Raw genomic sequence first — 22,762 nt, 5'->3', positions numbered from 1 at the left:
AGAGAGAGAGAGAGAGAGAGAGTGACAGAGACAAAGTAAGAAAGGAAGAGTATAAGAGAGTAAGAGCCAAATGTGTTTGTGTATGATCCATGAGTGGAGAGTGGTATCTGGGTATTATAACAGTTGCCTATTTTGTTTACTAATCCATACTGTCACATAGTAATTGCACATGGCTGTACACATTTATGGCTTAGGATTGTCTACAACAACCTCTACAGTGTTTGAAAACTTTTGGCCTTGTAATGTGGACAATGGGACATATAGGTCCTCAATATAATGATGTAGCAAAACCCACACTGCAATGGATCCTGTCAGTACACACCCCAACACCCACACAGGATACTGATGACACACACACACAAACACACACTTACCACTACCGAGTTTCAGACCCCTACCTGACTATGTATTACTATTACAGTGTTATGCAGTTATTGCACGTGCCACAGAGCCTACATGTTGGAGAGCTGTCCAACAGTATCTTTTAAGGTGAGTGACATCAGCAACAGTGCTAAAGAAGGGATAAGGGAAGTGTAGTACATGTGAATGTCCACAAAAGCAGGTATCAATGGAGACACACACACACATACACACACTCACACACACACACACACACACACACACACACACACACACACACACACACACACACACACACACACACACTCTGTCAGGGAAACACACACATGATCACAGTCGGCAGGATCAAGATTAGAACCCTACCTGACTAGTTTTCTACACTACAGTATTACACAGTTATCACAAGCACCACAGAGCTTATATGGCTGATACATGGCCAAAGGGTTATGTCAACTGAATGACATTAGCAGGCATGGTAAAGTAGGCCAATGGGAGGTGTAGTGAGTGTGAATGGTTTCAGAAGGATTAATCTCCACACACACACACACACACACACACACACACACACACACACACACACACACACACACACACACACACATTTGCCAGTACTGAGATGCATAGGTTCATTGCTTCACAGGTGTGTAATAGGTGAATCAGCCTGATGGCTGTACAAGGCTAGGCAAAGGGAATACCTTAGCATCAGGCCACATGACAATGGTCTCCAGTGTGGCTCAGGGATGTAGTCCCTGGAGTGGTCCCCACAGGTGGGTATTGTATTCACCATCCACTCATCTGGGTTGCTGGTGTTTGTGGCCAGTGATGTGCAGTGCTTTCCATGTATGTTATCTATATTCCATAACATGGACAGTGTCTAGGTTGTGCACATGTTCCACACGCATGTTCTTTTCATGTGGAAGTCTACTTCAGGTCTCTGGGGCATGTTGTGTGTACAGATTGTTATCTTCTGATGTAACATTCCTAACCTCATTTGTTGAGACCTGGCTATAGAACTGAGGTCGTGGTTGGACCTACATTGACAGCATGATACAGGTATTCAGTGGAGTTAGTGGCATCTGACCATGCAGGGCATGTGTATAAGGCATGGTATTCCCTTTGTGGGTTACATTTGCAGACTCTACAGTTGTTGCAGGTGTCCAGTGGGGAGCATAGCAAAAGGACCACTATAAGCATTTATTTGCCTACTGTAGGGTTGGAACATGGTCCTTTTACTTGCTGGATAACACACACTCAGTCAGGAGATGTTACACATAACAGTACTTTCTGATGTCAGTGGTACTGCTGTGGTCAACAGGCATGTAGTTCACTGCAATCAGACCGTGGTTACTGTCTGTGAGGCAATAGCAGGGAACTACCAATATTGTGGTTGTTGCCTAGCCAAGTGTGTGTTGTGTATGAGACATGGGTGGAAAGTGTTCTCTGAGTAATACAAGGGTTGCCTATATTGTTCACCGATCCATAATGTCATATGTAGGGCTATGAATTGTCTACACTAGCCTCTTTAGTTTTTGACATCTGTTGTCCTTGTAAGGTGGACATTGTGACATATAGTAGGTCCTCAATATAATAATTTAGCAAAACCCACCCCACAATGCATCCTGTTATTACACAATCCCAGCAAGCTCCACAGAGGATACTGATGACAGACACACACACACAGACACACACGCACTTGCCATTACTGAGATTCAAACCCCTACCTAGCTATGTATTGCTACTACAGTGTACTGCATTTATTGCACGTGCAACGGAGCTTATTGGATGGATGTTGTCCCAAGGTACGTCTAAGGTGAGGAACATCACCAGCCCTTGTAAAAACTGGCATTGGGTGATGTAGTGGGTGACAGATCCCAAAAATAATTTTACCCAAATCACATATTTACATTTGCCAGGGATGAGGGTCAAACCTTTATCTAACAATCTTTACAGACCATTATGTTATGCATTTACCACATATACCACTGACCTGACATGGTTTAGGGTTGGCAACAGGTACTAGTAAGGTGGGTGATATCTGCAGGACTGCTAAAGTCAGGCTCTGAGATGTGTGGGATTGGAACCTGACTAGTATGTTACACTATCGCACATGCCACAGAGCTTATAGGGCTAACCCTTGTCAGAAGGGGTATTTCAAGTTGACTGACATCAGCAGGCTTGCTAAAGTAGGGCAATGGGAGGTGTAGTAACTGTGAATGGCCTCAAAATCCTTGATCTCCACACACATAAACACACACATACACACACACACACACACACACACACACACACACACACACACACACACACACACACACACACAGTTGCCATGTCTGGGACTAGAACTCCTACCTGACTAGTATGTTACACTATAGCATTACACAGTTATCGCATGCACCACGGAGCTTATAGGGCTAGATAGGGTTGCCACCTATTCAAATGGCCAGATTTTATAGGCCAACACATACCCACGGTCAGTACAAAGGTTAGAACTTAACTTTTTTTGCCTAAATAAAAGCTTATTCTTGTAGCATTTTAGTTGCTTATTCTGTTTCTTATAACATTTAGGTATTTTAAATACAGAATAACTGTTTTATGCAACTATTACATAAAATATAGGAAATAATTTTGTCCTAAAATCTCAGGACATTTGCCATTTTTACAATTTTTTATCAGGACACAACTGCCCAAAGAGGGACTGTCCCTCGCAAAGTGGGACAGATGGTATCCCTAGAGCACTAGCCCTTGTCCAAAGGGGCATTTCAAGGTGACTGACATCAGCAGGCCTGGTAAAGTAGGGCAATCTCTACACACACACACACACACACACACACACACACACACACACACACACACACACACACACACACACACACACACACACACATTTTCACAGTTGCCATGTCTGGGATTAAACTCCTACCTGACTAGTATGTTGCACTGGGTCTACTACTAATGCCCGAAACGACGATTTCCCCACAGAAAACTCACCGACGCCAGATGACTGTAGATAAGTAAGTGGATGACCGATTTGATTTGCGACAGCGACAAGACCAATATGAAAATGCGCGCGCGATGTGTGCGTGTGTGGTGGTGGGTGGGAGCGAGTTAAAGTAGCCGCAGATTGTGGGATGTCGGGTTAGATGTGGGAAAGGGTAGTGTATGTGTGTGTTGTGTGTTGGTTGGGTTAAGTAAGTGTAGTAGTGGTGTGTGTGTGTAGTTTAGGGACTGTTAAAGTGTTACGGTTAGGGTGCAGGGTGGTGAAGGTGGGGGTGTGGGCTTTGGGCTAGAGGGTGGGGTAAGTGAGTTAGGTGGTGGTGGTTGTTGTTAGAGTTAGGAAGTGGGAGGTGTGGGCTAGGGGGTGGTGCGTTAGGAGTTAGGTAGGGTGGGGGTAGTGGAGTGAAGAGGGTAGAGGAGGCTGTAGTAGGGGGTTGTGCAGGAGCAGTTAGACTTAGGCTAGGGGTGGTGGTTGTCGTTTGGGTGAGGGTGCGTTGGTGCGGGTGAGTGTCGCGATGTAGTGGCGGGTGTCGGTTGTGGTTGCGGTGTGGGCTGTCGGTTGTGCTGTGTGTGTAGTGGTGTTTTGTGTTTGGCGTGTTTGGTGTTGTGTGTGTTCTGGCCGGGAGATGTTGCACTATAGCATTACACAGTTATCGCACACACAACGGAGCTTATAGGGCTAGACCTTGTTCAAAGGAGTATTTCAAGGTGACTGACATCAGCAGGCCTGCTAAAGTAGGGCAATGGGAGGTGTAGTAACTGTGAATGGCCTCAAAATCATTAATCTCTACATAGACACACACACACACACACACACACACACACACACACACACACACACACACACACACACACACACAGTTTCACAGTTGCCATGTCTGGGATTAGAGCTCCTAACTAACTCATATATTACACTATAGCATTACGCAGTTATCGCACGTGCCATGGAGATTATGGGGCTGATAATTGGCCAGAGAGTTACTTTAAGGTGACTGACATCAGCATGAGTGCTAACATGGGCTATGTGAGAAGTGCAATGTGTGTGAATGGGCCATAAACCATTCCTCCGGGAACACACACACGACATTCAGTCACACACAACTTTATATTTAACAGGACTAGGTATACAAATGCTAGATGAATACTGATTTGTAATATCATGTTACACAGTTCTCACAAGCAATACAGACACTATAGGGCTGAGGGCTACCAAAAGCAAATGTCTACAGTAATTTACATCGGCACATCATGTGATATTGGCCAATTGGATGCATGGTGGTTGGGACATGTCTCATGATGGCAGTCTCTTTGTCACTGTCTGCCTCTCTCTTCCCCACATCTGTGTGTGTGTATGTTTGACTTATTATAGTGTGTTGGCCTTGGATATGTGTGAGTATTCCTATCCAATGTGTGTGCAAAGCATGAATGGTGTGCAATGTGGTGTGTGTGCAAAGACATGTGTGACTGACAGATATGTATAGCTCACTGTTGTTGTCAGACATGGGCTTCATTTCTCTAAGTGTAGGAGCATTTCCAGTATAACCTTCTGTATTGAGTGTGTGAATCCATTCCAGGTAGGTTGTACTCCAGTGCAGGATTTTGTGTTCTACATCTACAGCTAGCAACTTGTTTCTGCAGGATATCTGTAGATAGGTTGGCAATATGGAGTCACAATGGGTGACAGTGGGATAATGTAACTATTGCTGTCTGTGCTGCTTGTGTTACATGGTTGGTGTTAGCAAGAGATATTCAGATATGTACTGTTTTACACTGTGATGTATTATGGCATCGGCTACCAACAGATATACTTATTTCCTCACAGTTATTTCCTGGGAATTACAAGATGAATGAAGCTGTGTCCAGTTTTGTGGTCTGCAGCCTACATATTCTTGCACCCCCATTCCATTCAGGAGGGGTAGCTGCAGACACTTGCTGATGGATCTGTGTAAATGGTCCAGCACCTTGGTACTGTGGTGTCTGAGGATTTCCTGCTTGTACATCTATCGACAAAACAGAATGGTTATATCCTGCTGTGGCCATACCTCTCAGCTGTACAAATTCACCCAGGTTACCCAGAGGCAGGGCTCATATATCTGGCCAGTTCCCCTTCACATTGTAGTTTACGAGTGGGTTTGTAACCACCCATTACTTGGTTTGCAGGCAGGGTTAGTATGGACACACATTAGAGTTTCATACTTCACACACTCCATGGCATCCATGCTTCTACATCCCACACTCTTTTATTCTATCCTGTTCCTAGCATTATGCGAGTGATATCTGTGAAGTATCACTGTAGCTGTCCCTTCATCCCAGCATTATTTAAAGGTTGGTCCACAGTTCATGCAGTAGTACATAGTGGGCATGCTACTAGAATTTATCGACATGGCCTTGCATTTGTGTTCTGTGGACTGTGTTATGTTGTTATTTGGGACCCCATGAGATAACATACATTCTCAGTACGGGTGAAGCACAGGCCTTTGACAGAGGACTGTAGGGCATTTGGTAGCGATACAGGCCATCTGTAGCAGGCCAGTGCATTCTGTCACTCCTACAGTCCTAGGCAGTGAGCCACTGGATTCCCCTGGGGTGACAGGGTAAGTGTGCAAGGTGTTAATGGCAATAGTTCCTGTCCATATTAATCCATTGGTCTGGATGCTGGCAGGGTGCTGCTTACAGCTAGGGAGTGGGATACACCTGCATTGGACACCTCTTTAGCATGCTGCAGTCTGTGGGTATTCCCATACAGAAGTGGGGGTCATACTGTACTCATTCCCAACAGCAAGAATATGACCTGTGATAAACCTGGGGCTGATGGAGCTGAGTGCATGTGTGATATGGAGGCTTCTTACAGCTGACTCACAGATATACCTGGGACATTCCCTTATGCTGCCTTGTGCGAGGACATAGGCATTATCTCATTACTTCATAACTGTGCCTTTTGTGATCTGCCAGTGATTGGCCAGACTACATCAATATTCCATACTACACTGACAACTAATGTGCTGTTAACCTGTATGTACAATTCCAAAGGTGTGTGCAGTTGACAGTTACATTTTGTGTATTCTGTCTAGGGTACTTCCACCTGTGTACTGTTTGTATGTCTGGGCCCACATTCATGGCATGTCCATCTTTCAGATGGTGACAGATATTGACATCTGAACAATGAGTATGGATGACTGCTGAATTGGATCTTGCTGGGATGTATTGTGTTTGGCACTGCAGTTGTCAGAACATGGCCCTGTCATCAACAGTAGTAGCCATAGGCCACTGGGACACAACCCTCCATGCCTACATGCTGACCACTTCCACACAATGTACAACACACAACCTAACACACAGAACCCTGCATATTGTACACATGCAACAATTTATTCTGTAAATTGGGACAGCTCAGGTAATCTGTGCTCTACTGCTATTAACCCCACTCGTACATGTTACTGCATTTCTACATAGGATTGTGGGGGGGAGGCACACCTGACAACTGTAAACATTTGCTATGACTGTACTGGTATTTCAGATAATCTGTTGGCTTCCATTTCGTTTTGTAGTCTGACCTATCATGCAGACTAGAGGCATATCTGTAGAGTACAGATCTTAGATTTTCTTGACCTACATTTGAATTTCAGACTTCATACTCTGCAGAACTAACATACAACTGCCTGACCTGTTGTAGTCTGTCTGTGTAGGTTTGGAGGGGGGCTGTTCCCCATTGCCATTAATTGTAGACCTTAGCACAGCCTTTCTTTATGGTCATCTATACCTGTCCTGCCTGCTAAGGCTGTTGTTGGGTATGTGAACCTCAGTAATATGCATGTGTGTGTCATATAGACACACATTTGGGCCACCACATGTACTGCAGTGGTATTTGTCACCTTGTCTAGTACTGCCTACTTTGTTGACACCAGTATTTGTTATGGATTCCATGCTGCCCATATAGGTGTCCACTATCTGCTGTCATCCCATACAGCCACCCGATTCCCTTGCATGCTCACATCCATACCATAGATACAACTAGCAGAACATACTACTCCATTCGGCAGTTGATAGGATGAGTGAGTTACTTGTGGCTGTGCCATTATTGAGGATGGTGCTGGAGGACTGACCATGATGGATGCACATAGTACACTCCTTATACATGGTAAAGCACAGGTAATGTCATGTTTGACATCCCTTTTACTGTATGTGCGTGTCAGAGACAGGTGTCATTCCCTGGGTTCCTACTGTGTCAGTGTATGTGCTATGTGTTGCCTCTTTGCCAAAGCCTGAGCATACCGGGCATGCCTCCTTCTGCCTACATGGGCAGGCTCAGGTTATTCCTCCTCTGAGTTGCTCTGTGCCTGTGCTGGCCTTGGCAATGGTGAAGGGCTGTGTGGCCTTGCCCCATGCTGTTCCTGCTGCAGCTGTTTCCATAGGATCATATTGTGCAGCATGGCACATACAATGAAAATTTGTGTACATGTAGCTGGAGAGTACTGCAAGCCTCCATCGGATATTTCCAGGCACTGGAACCATGACTTGAGCATCCCAAACACATGCTCTATTATGATTCTCGTTTGTGCGTGTGCCTCATTATGGAGTTCTTGTTCAGGTGTATGTGCATTTCTGATGGTCATCAGCCTCGGCTCCAGTGCGTAACCAGCATCCCCCACTAGGTGGTCATATGGGATGTCCCCACTAGCAAATCTCTGGTACAGCTGTGTCATATGCCAGATGTGGGAGTCATGATAGCTTCCAGGGCTGCAAACACACACATTCATTATAATGCCCTTGGCATTGCACATGACCTGGCAATTGATGGAGGGGATGCCCTTGTGGTTTATGTAGACCCAAACTTGCTCACCAGGTGGAGCTTTGATGTGTATGTGCGTGCAGTCTATAGCACCCACAACCTCAGGGTATTCTGCTATTTGGTGGAAGAGATGCATATTGCTGGTCAATGCCTCATGGGTTTTGAGGAAATATATGTGCTCACTGGCATGTGCTGACATGGCATCCAGGAACTGGTGGAGTACCCCGGATGCTGATGCCAGTGATATCCCTATGACATCCCCAGTTGGCCTTTGGAAGGTACCTATGGCTAGTATTCTTAAGCCTACACATACCTTGGTATCCACTGGGATGGGTTCCCCTCTGTTGGTTCTGTGTGTGAGGTGTGGCCGTCACAGCTCAACAATTTGCTGAAGGATGTCCCTGTCCACCAGTTAGTGCTCCACTATCTCCAGCTCATGTAGCCCCTGGTAGGTTACCCTGGGTCTGTACACTCTTCTCCTTCTCCTCACTGTCGGTTGGTCATCAGCATTCACATCCTCATCACCCTCACCCTCTTCCACATATTGATGTATGAGAGCGACAGCAGCCCCTACCATTTTGTTAGTTTTGTCTGGTAAAATTTCCCCATCTGTGTACACTGGAGTTTGTGGGAAAAACAGAGTGATACGTGTCTGCATAGTTTATAGTAGTGTGCTGGGCTGGGTTGGGCTGCTGCCTGTGAAACTGGCTGATTCTGATACATTTCACCTGACAGCTATGCTAGTTCTCCTTGATTACCTTCCTTATGGTGTTTTCCCTTCTCACTGCCTTCCAAATTAAACCCCAAGGTACGCTGTGCATACCCAGTGCTCAGATCTGAACAGAGCTGCTATTTCCTGGTGTTTATTTATTTATTTTTTGTTTGTTTAAAACCCGGTGTGCAGCGTGCACACCCGTTTAGGCTATGTAAACACTGCTAGGCAGCCTCAAACCCCCCCCCCCCTTCCTTAGCTGTGCTTAGCTAAGGGCAAACATGGGCCACAGAGCTCCAATAAGCTTACAGCATGCATGACACTCCCCCTTATGAGGTCATCTACATCTTAGGCTTGCACCATGGTGTTACTGCACTTACACTGTTGGGTGCTAGCTAACACAAGGGGAATCTATGATTCAGTACCAATCCCCTCATTTGCATAAAACCGACTGCTAATGCATGGTTACAAGACTGACACTCAACATTCCCCCTTAGCAACCACTATTCAATGGTATTGTTGTCTTCTGCATGCCATTGACTATTATGGCAGATTGCTGATTTTGGTTTAAAAGCTTATTTCCAGCTTTTTTTTTTTTTTCGGGCTGATCTTTTTTGCACACCGCTGCCCTATGATTAAACGGCCAAAATCAGCCAAAAAAATAAAAATGATTTACTTTGCAACTATTTACCATGCCAATGGCCATCTATTTGGCCATTGGCATGCCTACTACATTGAATACAAATGAGGTAATTAGCATACAGAAGCTGTGTCCGTGCAGGAATAGTGTTGGAGCGCTCGTGCACGTCCTGGGAGCTCATTCCTGGATCGCTTGCCGGCCATATTGCATGCAGCAGCTCTTGCACTATCCATGGACAGCATGCAGAGCTTGCTGAATCCTGGGGATATTATATCTACTTATTTACATTTAAATGCATTTTAAATGTTTCATCTGATTGCAATTAGTAGCATGCTATTTCAATTCAGAACATTTTGTATTATTTAATAAGTACTTATCATTGACCCTGAAGCATTTACATTTAGCTTAAGCAGACAGATTCTTTCTTGACACACCCAGGAAGCCATATAATGCCTTTTTTATTCCTGATATTGGAATGAAGCTGAATTCAACAGTATGGACCACTTTTATAGAAAGCTCTCTTCCCAGTAGAATAGGTTCACAGGTACATACATTGTTGCCAGACATATGGTCATGGAGAACATTGGGAAACCCAGCACAATTTACCAGTTAGGTAGTTGTCTAGGGAATCAAATGCTGCAGTACAGGAAGCAGCTTGCTACAGCACATAACCTTAACCTTCAAATGCTGCACTACAGGAAGCAGCTTGCTCCAGCACATAGCCTTAACCTTCAAATACTGCAATGCAAGAAGCAGCTTGGTACAGCACATAGCCTTAACCTTCAAATGCTGCAATACAAGAAGCAGCTTAGTACAGCACACAGCCTTAACCTTCAAATGCTGCAATACAAGAAGCAGCTTGCTACGGCACATAGCCATAACCTTTTACACTAAATGCCAGAACTATACCAAAAGCTGGGTTCTTTTACAGAAAGGATTATTGTTATTGCTTTTTTATGGAATAATTAGCAGTCCTGATAATCTGAGAATAAAGGTGGGATTGCTCTAGATTTAGTATTTCAAACACACCACTGTGGCAGATAGTAAGGTTGCTCTTTTATAATCAGGTAACAAAACGTGGCAGCATAGCGCTCAATCTGCCATCTCTAAAATCTAGCACACTCACTAAACACATAATAATTTCAGATAGGAAGCTCACAGCTTGGTTACTAACTCTTTATACTTATGAAGAGTTCTTTTGATGAATTAACATGATTCACTATTATTTATCATGGTTATTTGTTAAACATTCCTTAACAATCAATGTGTGGCATTATGATTTCAGTGTGGAACTGTATGGAAAATAGAATTTGTAATACCCAGAATGAGGAGTGGTCCTCATAATGACATACAGTTGACAGGTCATATTGACAATATATTGATTCAGTTAAGAATACGACTCTGCATATTTTATTGACAGCTTTTTTGTTTAAAAGACTAGTATTTGTAGAAGGGTGTAAGATAATTAAGGGTAGAGCATATTCCTGCTTGAGCCACAACAGCATTTTTGCTAAGTCTTTTCTTGATTTTGCTGTTAGCAGGTTTGATACTTTAAAATACATATTAAGTTGCTCTTGTACTCATTTACTGCTGCTTTGTTGTGGCACTTGAAGGACAGTGTGGTGTATAGAATAAGACCCTAGTGTCACTTTTGTGTTAGGAAACAAATAAATGAGTCTTCGTGGGTTCTGTTCAAACAGCCTTATTCTATACAGACACATCACTACAGAGGCTTACTGACTATAACTTAAGTAACTTATATACAAACTAACAACTGTGATCATGCATGCTCACTCTCTGGCTGCTTCTACAAAATGGCACAAAAGATTGCACGTGTCTGGAATTTATACATGCACGCACAGTCTCACATACTTCTTAAAGATATAGCACGCACACACTTGCACTTTGATCTATAGCCTCCCTGTTTGAGAAATAGATCATGCAATTGTCATGAGATTATTTGATATGCAGAAATCACAAGTAATCTATAGACATGCATTATACAATACTAAGCACACACACACACACACACACACACACACACACACACACACATATATATATATATATATATATATATATATATATATATATATATATATATACATACATACACAATCGAGTCCACATTGCTGCGTATTTCACACTAGGCTTAGAAACTCATCCATATCATGTGACATAAAACTGGGAATTAGATGTAGTAACTGGGACAGTTTCTGCAAAATGGTTGACCTGTGGAATGTTCAAATTATTTTCTGGAACAGAATCAGACTTTTGAACACATTATGGTGTAGAAATATTATTTGATTAAGAGTTTGCATCACTGATACAATGTTGTGACTGCAATTATGATGATTCTGGTACAGGAAGAAGATGTTTTCGATTCATCCTCTACTCCACACCCTCAGAGTCTACTAAATAGGATCTTGGCTTGACACAAATGCCTGTAATCTGTCCTAGTCAATCAAAACCTTTTGTGATCTGAAGTCGTACCATTTCTCCTTCCCTCAATGGATGAAGTAATCTGCTCGATCTGTCGTAACCAGATTTCTGGATATTTTGCTTCTTAAACAATTGAGCCTTGATGATTTTATTGTTCTTAGGTTTAGGCTGCAACAAACTTGATGAAATAGGTAGCATAGTTGTAGTTTGTCTGGAAAGCAGTCTTTGAGCAGGTGAGCCAAGAATATCATCACGGAGTATATTTCTGAGATTAAGCAAATTCAAGAACACATTGGTATTGACTTTTTAAGTAATTGCTTTGCAATGTGTACTGCTCATTCAGCTGGAGCATTGGATTGAGGATATTCAGGACTACTAGTGATATGTACAAAGTCTCATTCTTTTGCAAATTTCTGAAACAACTGGCTAATGAATTGAGTACCATTGTCAGAAAAACGTTTGTGTACACTCCATGAACTGAGAAATGACATTTCAACTTATTTGTAATAACAGTAGTTGAGGTTAAGTTTAGTAGCAGATCAGTCTCAAACCAATTCGAATAAGAATCTACCAAAACCAAGTAGTGTTGATTGTTCCACTGGAAGATATCAATTGCTACTGTAGACCAAGGTAGTTCAGGAATTGGACTTACCTGAAGTGGTTTTCTTTGCAAATGTGGTTTAGTACTATTGCATACTGAAGAAAAAGAAAGAACTCTATCAATGTCCTTTGAGAATGAAGGCCAAAATACTAATCCTTTTGCTGTTCTCTTAGTGGATAATAAACCTGGGTTACCACAATGCAAAATCTGAATATATTCTTGTTGTAAGGAAGCAGGAATAACAATGTTAGAACCATTAAAAATAATGCTATCTTCCATCAACAATTCATCTCTGTAAAGAAAGTACACTTGCACCTCAAGTGATACACAAGATTGCTTTGACAGCCATCTGACATTAATGTAGTTATTAAGCTTTTGTGAAACTGGATCAGTCTTAGTGTGATCTTTTAACTCATCAAGTCTAGTGGTGGAAAAGTTATGTACTAACATCACAGCAAAGTCAAATGTCTCAGCATCAAGCTAGTCTGTTGTACTTATAGGCAATCTTCATAAGGTATCAGCCAGATAGAGCAATTTGCCTTTTGTGTAGACCATTTTGAAATTGTATTTTTGTAATTTGAGCATCATTCTTTGTAATCTCGCTGGAGCAGAATGCATAGGCTTCATTAGAATAGTAACTAAAAGTTGATGATCAATTTCAGTCTGAATAGCTCAACCATAAATATAATCGTGAAACTTAGAACATGCAGATACTACCTACAAAAGCTCTTTCTCAATTTGAGAATACTGCATCTCAGTTTGAGTTAGTGTCCTAGATGCAAAGCTACTGGTTTGCCCACTTGAAGAATAATTGTGCCAAGATCAAATTTTGAAGCATCACAGGAAAGAACAACTGGTTTATTCACATCATAATATCTTGATGTAGGTGAGGTGGCAATTTTCTGCTTAAGGTCATCAAATGCCTTCTGATGATGTTCCAACCAGAACTATGTTAGCTCTCTCAAAGGTGCTGTCAATTCACTCAAATCTGGTATAAATTTTCCTAAATATTTGACCATGCCCAGAAAACACTGCACACCTTGTACATTGTCTGGTGCTGACATCTCTAGAATAGCTGTTTGCTTGGTCGGGTCAGATCTCAAGCCTGTACTTGTAAACAAATGTCCTAAGTATGTAACTTCTGCAAGTCTGAATTTGCAATTCAGAGGATTGAGCTTAAAGTTTACTTCATGTGCTCTATAGAACTTTCTTAAGGTTTCTGCCATGCTCTGTTTCACCATTGCCTCCAACTAAAAGATCATCTACTATTATGGCACAAGGATAACCTCAAAAAATTTGTTCCATTGCACACTGGAAAACTTCATTTGCAGAATTTATTCCAAATGGCATCCTTAGGAATCTGTATCTGCCAAATGGAGTACCAAAAGTAGTTAGAAATGAGGATTTGTGATCAAGCATCACTTGCTGAAATGAAATCTTTGCATCCAAAACAGAAAATACAGTGGCATTCGATATTAGAGCTGCAACTTCTTCAGCTGTGTACATTGGATGATATTGTCTTTTTAATGCTTTGTTCAAATCTCTTGGATCAATGCATATTCTGATTTCATCTGAGCCTTTCTTATAAGTGGCTACCATGGACGACCCATTCATTTGGTTCTGTGACTGGACAAATCACACCTTGCTGCACCATTTTATCCAACTGAGCTTTAACTTTAACTTACATAGCTATCAGAACTCTTCTTGCTTATCTGACTACTGGAGTGATGTCCGGGTCTAATTTCATGGAATACACAAATGGAAGTTTGCCCAATTTGTCATCGAAAACATCAGCATACTCTGAGAAAATGGCTTTGGAAAAATTAAAACTTGGAACTGCACTCACATGATGAACTTCTTTAGCAAAAGAAATCAGATTCATTCTTAAACTATCTTTGAGACCCAATAAAGAACTGCACTGGTCGTCGGACCATGTAGAATAACAAGTTGTAGCAGTTCTCTGCCAAATAACATAAAGGTATCACTGAACCTTTGGTTTGAATTTCTTCACCTCCATAAGCAACAAGTCTTGCACTGCTAATTACATTGAGTTGTTCATTAATTCTCACTCTTGGAAATGTGTCTGCTGATATAAAATTACACTTTGACCCAGTGTCCACTTTGAGCTCTGTGGATTTTTCATAATCCGGACCATACAAAGCACTTCTCTCCTTGTTAATAAGTTTGCTATATCAGCTCTTTCTTCAAGCACTGATACACCATCTACATAGAAAGCTGACTGTTTTGGCTCTACTTGATCAACTTGCTTTTTTGTGAGACCTTTCTTTACAAATGTGTGTGGCTTAATTGATTTGCAATACTTTTGGAAATGGTTCCATTTTTTACACTTGTGACATTGCTGACCAAATTCTAAACACCTCTCTCTTTTAGACTCATGATTTGCACCACAATTGCGACAGTTAACAATAAAGCTAGATTTGGGTTTTGCTGACTCATGTTTATGTTGCACTGAGCTTGTGGTGAAACTTGCACATTTTCTGGAACTCTCTAGAAAACTCCATGGCGTCTTTGGAAACCCTATAGCTGGCACATGCTTAGGCATGTTCTTGTTTATCACATGTCGCATACCATCCATGTTTGCTCTGGAGCTCACTGAAACCATGCCTTTGTCACTTGCAAGTATACTTGTATGTCTTTCTGTTACCTCATGGATTTGACAAATCTCTGTTGCCTTGCTTAATGTTAAATCACTGTCACGAAGCAAAATCTTTCTCCTTTTTCCTTTATCAGCTCATCTTTTAAATCAACTAACTGACACATTTTAGCTCTGTTTCTAAAGTCAGTTATATAAGCTGCAAATGTTTCCCTGGATGTTCTTCATCTCACATTGCTGCAGTCATAACCTGTGGGTAGTCCGCTGTCCTCGGTCGGCCCGAATACCAAAGTGTTAGGCTGGCGTCGGTCATGGTCGCTCAGATCTGACGTCAGTACGCCGTGGTACTAAAGCACATGACCGACGTCATATCCTCAGTCTTTTTTGCCGCATGGTCCGAAGCAGAAGCAGCGTTTGCAAGTGCCGTTCGGAGTTCTGAAATTTTCAAATTCTGAGTTTCAGACCGAAAACCAAGTTGGGCTAAGTACCCCGTTGGGGAATATTTTTGTTTTTTCTTGCCTCAGTTAAATCCGGATGTCAGAAAAAGTGAATAATTGTATTTCTTGTGGGAAACAGATACCTCATAGGGATTACCACTCTCTGTATTCCTTGCTTGGGGCCTGAGCACGACGTAGTCGGGTGTCGCTTTTGTGCTAGATTTAATAAGCGCACCATTAAACGTAGGTTAGATTGTGCTAGGCTTGTCTTCGGTAAGCGGTGTAATTACAATATGCCGTCGGATCCTCCGACGCCCGCTACCGCTAAGAAGCGTAAGGATAAATCGTTAAAGTCCAAGCAGGATGAGTCATCCGTTCCGGATGCCAGTTCTTTAGAAACTACGGTGGAATCTGTGGAACCAGCCGAAGTTTCAGCTGAGTCTCAAGGGGAGCCTTTAATTTTGCAAGATGTGGCCTCTCAGGAGTTGGGTCAGGCTCAGGTTGCTGTACTCCCTTCTTTACATAAGGTGGTTAGGCCTTCTCCCTCTGTCTCTAAGGTACCTTCCAAGGCCAGGCCTGGTTTGTCTGCCTCTGGCGTCAGCCCTAGTTCTGCAGGTTCTGTACCTAAAAAACACATGCTTAAAATGGCAGAAGATTTAATTACCTTGATCAGAGGTTCTATGCCCCCTCCAGATAAGAGGCCTAGGGTGGAGCCAGAGGTGGAAGGATTGGAACATTCTTCAGATTACTCAGAGTCTTCGGCTGAAGACATTCAGGATTTTCCTCCTTATTCTGATTCTGACGCAGAGGATTCTACTCCTTCTGCTTCCCCTCCTGAGGATTTTTCTTTTTCAGAAACCCTGCATTCTATGAGGGAGCATTTTAAATGGGAAGGTCAGGATTTCTCAGATTCCCGTAAGAGGCTTAGGGAATTCTTGTTTTTACCACAGCATAGGCCCTTGGCTATACCTCCTGTTTTGAATGTTGTTCAGGATGTTTTCTCTGAGGCTTCCCTTAATCCAGACTCTTTGCCTCCTGCCCCGGTTAAGCCAGACAGGTATTACAGAGTGCCAGAGGCGCATAAATATTTGTATAAGAGCCCAAGGGCTGACCCAGAAACTATTAGCCAGGGACCTAAGGGTGTCAGGGCTTCTGTTGTAAAAAACCCAGTTCCTATAGATAAGGATTCTAGAGCCTTGGACAGGTGGGGTAAAAAAGTGTATACCTCTTCCACTCTTGCAATGAGGGCTTTGAATTGTCAGTTTCATATGCTGAAGTACCAGAATTTTCTCCTTACTCAGTTAAAATCTAAGGTAGATGCTTTAGCAGAGGGCATAGAGTGTAAGGAATTACAGGATTTGGTTCATGCCTCTGATCAGGTGGGTAGGCATTCTTTGCAGTGTGGTTTTGATGCTTTACAGGCTTCATCCAGGGTGGCTGCCACTGGGTCAGTTATTCGTAGGCACGCCTGGCTTAAGGATCAGAACTTGTCAGAGCATGTTAAAGCTCGAATTTTGGATGCTCCCCTTCAGTCTGAAGTTTTGTTTGGTTCTCCTGTGGAGTCAGTCCTGAAGAAAATGTAAGACAAAGCTAAGTCTATGCAGACCGTTAAGGATTTTTTACAGGTGCAGCCCCCTACGTTTAGCAGAAATTGGCCTACTAAGGGATGGGCTTACCCTTCTTCTGATTTACAGTCTAGGGGCAGATCTAGACGTGGTAGCGCAGACACAGGGTTCTTTCAGGCCTAGGACGTGGAGTTCCCCTGCACAGTCTACAAGTGAGGGCAGGGGTCAGTCCTTTCGTAAGCAGACCCAATGACCTGCATCTTCAGCTGCCCGATCCTTCCTGTCTGGCAGCTCCTCTGGGAGGAAAGTTGGCTCTTTTCAGACAAAATTGGATTTTAGTCACCCAGGACAAATGGGTGTTGGACATTATAAACCGAGGCTACAAGTTTTATTTCCACACATTGCCTCCTTTCAAAGGCATGCCAGGCGTTCCTCCTCAGCAAAAGGTGGAGGCTCACAAGCAGATTTCTTTACTTCTACACATGGGGGCTATCCAGCAGGTCCCTCCGTCAGAAGTGGGCCTAGGATTTTATTCTCGTCTGTTTCTTGTACCAAAGAAAGGAAATGCTTGGAGGCCAATTCTGGATTTGTCTATTCTCAACACATACCTGGACATTCCAAAATTCAAAATGTTGACTTTGCAACAACTTCTGCCTCTGCTAGGCAAGGATCACTGGATGGTAACTCTGGATCTCAAAGAGGCTTATCTTCATATTCCTATCAGGCCCAGTTGCAGGAGATTCCTGCTGGGACTTTACATTATCAGTTCTCTGCATTGCCCTTTGGCTTATCTACTGCGCCCAGGGTGTTCACAAAGGTTCTGGCTCCGGTGATAGCCTTTTTAAGGTTAAGAGGAATACAAATTTATCCTTATTTGGACGATTGCCTGATTCTGGCTCAAGACAAAGACAAGTTACTTCACCATCTACAGTATGTTATGGCAGTGTTAAGGTGCCTAGGGTATTCTGTGAACGAAATAAAGTCCAGTCTAGTACCCTCTCAGGACATGTGCTTTCTGAGTGTGAGACTGAATACAGCCTCTCAGATGGCATTTTTGACCCCGGACAAGCAAAGAAATCTTTCCCTTTACTTTCACCAATTGTCTCTATGGTCCAGGCTGACTGCAAGGACAGTCCTTCAAGCCTTGGGGTTCATGGCATCTTGTATTCTGGTGCTTCCCAATGCCAAACTGCATATGAGGAAGTTACAATGGTATCTCAAAAGTGTATGGACGCAACACTGCCACGATTTGGACACTGTCATTCAGATAATACCTTGCATTCAAAAGGAATTTTTGTGGTGGGCTCAGGAATGTCACCTAAACAAGGGACTCTCTGTGACCCGACCAGAGGCGAGTCAGATCTTAACGACAGATGCCTCAGACAAAGCTTGGGGAGCACACCTCAATGGAAAATGGGTTCAAGACACGTGGCCTGCCAGACTTCAACATTTGCATATCAACATGAAGGAGATGTTAGCAGTCCAATTTGCATTGATGGCTTTCAAGGATCTACTTCACCCAGGACAAGTGTTGATTCTAACAGACAACACAACTGTCATGTGGTACATCAACAAGCAAGGGGGAACCCATTTTTACCCTCTTTGCAGACAAGCTATGATTTTGTGGGAGACTGCTCTCAGGTTGCACCTCACTCTTCAGGCAAGGTTTCTGCCAGGAGCACAGAACTCCTTAGCGGATGTTTTGAGCAGACATATGGTGGATCCCCACGAGTGGAAATTGGATCCTCATGTATTTCGACAGTTGACAGTGATTTGGGGGACTCCAGACATAGATCTGTTCGCTTCTCCACTAAATTTCCAGTTGCCAAAGTTTTGCACAAAGATGTTTCATCCAAAAGCTTGGAGCAATCTTCACGTCTATGCCTTTCCTCCTCTGCCTCTTCTTCCCAAGGTTCTCTTGAAGGTCAGACAGGACAAGCCTTCCATGATTCTAATAGCTCCAGATTGGCCACGTCAGCACTGGTACCCTCTGCTGAGAAGTTTAGTACGGGAGCCTCCTTGGCCTTTGCCACCAATTCCACACCTTTTGTCCCAGGCAGGTGATCACTTCCTCAATGTCAGGATACAGTCCCTGCATCTGACGGCCTGGCATATTCTGTTCTAGACCCTGGAGGGTCGCAGCTTCCTCAACGAGTTTTGAATGTTATTTTGGATGCCAGACGGCCTAGTACAAGGAAAGTTTATGCTGATAAATGGAGGAGATTTTTTCTTTGGAGCAAAGCAAAGAGCTTTGATGTTTCAGTACCTAATTTGAGTGCTTCACTTCAGTATCTTACAGAATTACTAGACAAAGGTTTGTCTTTCTCCTCTGTAAAGGTTCATGCTGCAGCCATTTCTGCTCACTATGACTGTGACCCACCATTATTCTCTCATCCTTTGTTTAAGCAATTTCTTAGAGGGGCAAAGAACATAAGACCCCCACGTAGAGCTCCTACTCCTTCCTGGGATCTCAATTTTGTGTTGGAAAAACTCACTTTACCTCCTTTTGAACCTGCAGCTACATCTGAGTTGAAGTTTTTGTCTTGGAAGACTGCCTTTTTGTTGGCCATTACGTCTGCTAGAAGGGTATCTGAATTACAGGCTCTAATGGCAGTTGAACCCTTCCTGATTTTTCATAAGGATAGGGTATCCTTGCGTACTAACCCTACTTTTATGCCTAAGGTTGTTTCAAATGTGGCCTTGAACCAGTCTATTCATTTGCCTACATTTTATGCTGATCCCCAAAATAAAGGGGAGAAAATTTTGCACTCTTTGGATATTCACAGGCAGTTGCGTTATTATTTGAGCAGAACTAAAGGGTTCAGACAGTCTCAACAGTTGTTTGTTTCTTTTGCTTTGGGTTCTCAGGGGAAACCTGCTTCTAAACAAACTATTTCTAAGTGGATTGGACATTGTATTGCTTTTTGTTATTCTCATCACGGTAAGGAGGTTCCGGCTGGAATCAGACCTCATTCCACTAGGGCTACTGCTACTTCTACTGCCTTTTTAAGGGGTGTAGCTACTAAAGATATTGTGGAGGCAGCTACTTGGAGTTCAGTGCACAGTTTTTCTAAGCATTATCATCTCCCTCTTTACTCTAAGTCTAGGGTTGGGTTTGCCACTGCAGTTTTACAGGGCATGTTAGCAACTCCCAATGCTTTGTGATTTTACCAACCTCCCTTTACCTTTGCTTTGGGATTCTACCCACAGGTTATGACTGCAGCAATGTGAGATGAAGAACATAGTACAGTTTTGTACCTACCATAAATGTAGATGTTCGAAGATCCACATTGCTGCAGTCCAATTTACCCTCCCTCCTTCCCCACTGTAGTTTGGGGTGGTTGTGTGGTTTGGGTTGTGAATACAGTTTGTGCATGGGTGGTTGGATGTTTTTTCTGTTTTTTGGCTATGGCCTTTCTTTTTAGGGCCTTCTGCCATCTGGGGCAAGAAAAGACTGAGGATATGACGTCGGTCATGCGCTTTAGTACCATGGCGTACTGACGTCAGATCTGAGCGACCATGACCGACGCCAGCCTAACACTTTGGTATTCGGGCCGACCGAGGACAGCGGACTACCCACAGGTTATGACTGCAGCAATGTGGATCTTCGAACATCTACATTTATGGTAGGTACAAAACTGTACTTTTCTGATCTCTTGTGTAAAACAAATGCCACTCTAATGTAATATTCATCTGGGGTTGCACATTTCTCTAAACTTGTGCTTCATACACTCGGGGTCCTCCAGTGATTCAGCAAGCACAACAATATGGTGGTATGTACCTTCTCCTTCATACACTGCTGGTGCATATACAAATGAATGCTCTCTTTCTATGGCCTCAGACCCTGCTAGGTTTAGCAAAATGAATGCCCTGGTATGTGCATCTCTATCTGCATAAGTTGCTTGTATGAAAATATCGTACTCTAGCTCAAATATTCTTCAGTTTTCTGCAATATTCTGATCAAACACAAGTGGTTGGGATTTTCAAAATCCATCTGTCGTATTAACACATACCAGTGAAAGATCTTGCAACTGTGCACGAATACACACACATATACATGTGCATAAGTAACTGGCATAAACAGTACTTGCTCAATGCCTTTGTGGTCCGAACCTTTACTTTCTTTCATTAAGCTTATCGGAATTATGCAAATGAATGAACTAGTAGTACTTTTGAATAACTTAATTTGCAAAATAAAATTCTCGGGCTTTTTGATATTTTGCTGAACTTTGCAAAATAACTTTTCGGACTTCTCAATGTACTTTACTGTATTTTGCTAAATAACTTTCTTGGACTGTTCGATGCTTTACAGAGCTTTGTGAAACAAATTCTCAGGCTTTTCGATATTTTGCAGAATCTTTGTTTGGTAAAGGCAGAAATCCTAAAGTCACTTATCATCACTTGCTATACTCTCGGAATTAATAAAGGCAGAAATACTAAAGTAATTGCTTGGAATTTTATCGATAAATGTAGGAATGCTGCAGTCATGTGCCATTGCTTGTTAAAGTCATCACTTTAAGAACCAATTGAGAACTTTATGATGCAACTGAGTAATTCACGGGCACTATAATATTCTTGTAATCTTTTGTAATAAACACCTCTTATCAATGCAAGAAACATATCAAGCAATTGTACAATGCAAATAAATCAAACATCTGTTGCCCAAAGCTCAATAGCTTTTGAAGCAATTGTATTTTGCGAATAGCAGCATACAGCACACTGAAATGTCCTCAAAATGGTGGTACCTTGCTAGGCAACTCTTTACAGTACAAGAAGCACTCTATAATGGTGGCACTTTGCAAATAGACACACCCAGCACAAGAACTTTTCTTTGAAATGACTATGCTTTGACTGAATTGCATGAACTAATTGCACTTTGCACACAGCAAGCTCTTTGAAATACATGCACAGTAATAAGCACACACTGTAAGCACTTTTACGCACTCTGAGATACTTTGAATAACTTTAATTATGCCCTTGTTGTAATACGAAGTCGTAGTTATGCCCAAACACAGCACTTTTCCCAAATACATACAGTCGCCTTGCTTTATTTTTGCTTAACATGCCCTTTTCTTTTCTTTTCTTATTATATTTGTTTTACTCATTTAAGCCCTTTTTTATGCCCAGTGTACTTTTCTTGTGCTCATTGTACTCTAAACATGCCCAATTCTGCCTTAAACACAACTGTTTTGCTTTAAACATGCTTATTTTTTTGCTTTACTGTTAATCGTTTCATCAATTACTTTTAAACATTTTCTGTAGTTAAAATATCTTGTACTTTCCACTTGCCTGATAATGCAGTTTGAGCCCTTGTAATGCCCCTTTTTGCCTTCTTTCACATTGAGTAAACAATTCCTATTATTTCTCATTACCTTTGATTCTTTCTGGTTATGTCTGTACTCTTTTCTCTCGGTCATACCTTTTCTGTCGTCATTACTCCTCATGGCTCCAAATATTCTTCTCCCTTCCATCCCGGTTCTGACACCATGTTGCTTTCGTGTTAGGACATGAATAAATGAGTCTTCATCTGGTCTGTTCAAGCAGCTTTATTTTATACAAACACATCACTATCGAGGCTTGCTAGCTATAACTTAAGTAACTTGTATAC

At 42.5% G+C, this 22,762-nt stretch overlaps 1 protein-coding gene across 1 annotated transcript in view; it reads left to right on the top strand.

The window, feature by feature from the left end:
• Positions 1-22,762, top strand: part of TTLL6 (tubulin tyrosine ligase like 6) — a 1,150,444-nt gene that overhangs the window by 855,482 nt on the left and 272,200 nt on the right. The window lies entirely within an intron of this gene.

The sequence above is a fragment of the Protopterus annectens genome, chromosome 13.part0 (assembly GCF_019279795.1).
Source record: "Protopterus annectens isolate FY-2018-M chromosome 13.part0, PAN1.0, whole genome shotgun sequence".
Taxonomy (NCBI): domain Eukaryota; kingdom Metazoa; phylum Chordata; order Ceratodontiformes; family Protopteridae; genus Protopterus; species Protopterus annectens.
The sequence above is the reverse complement of the archived record's forward strand: the minus strand, read 5'-3'. Positions and strand labels throughout refer to the sequence as shown.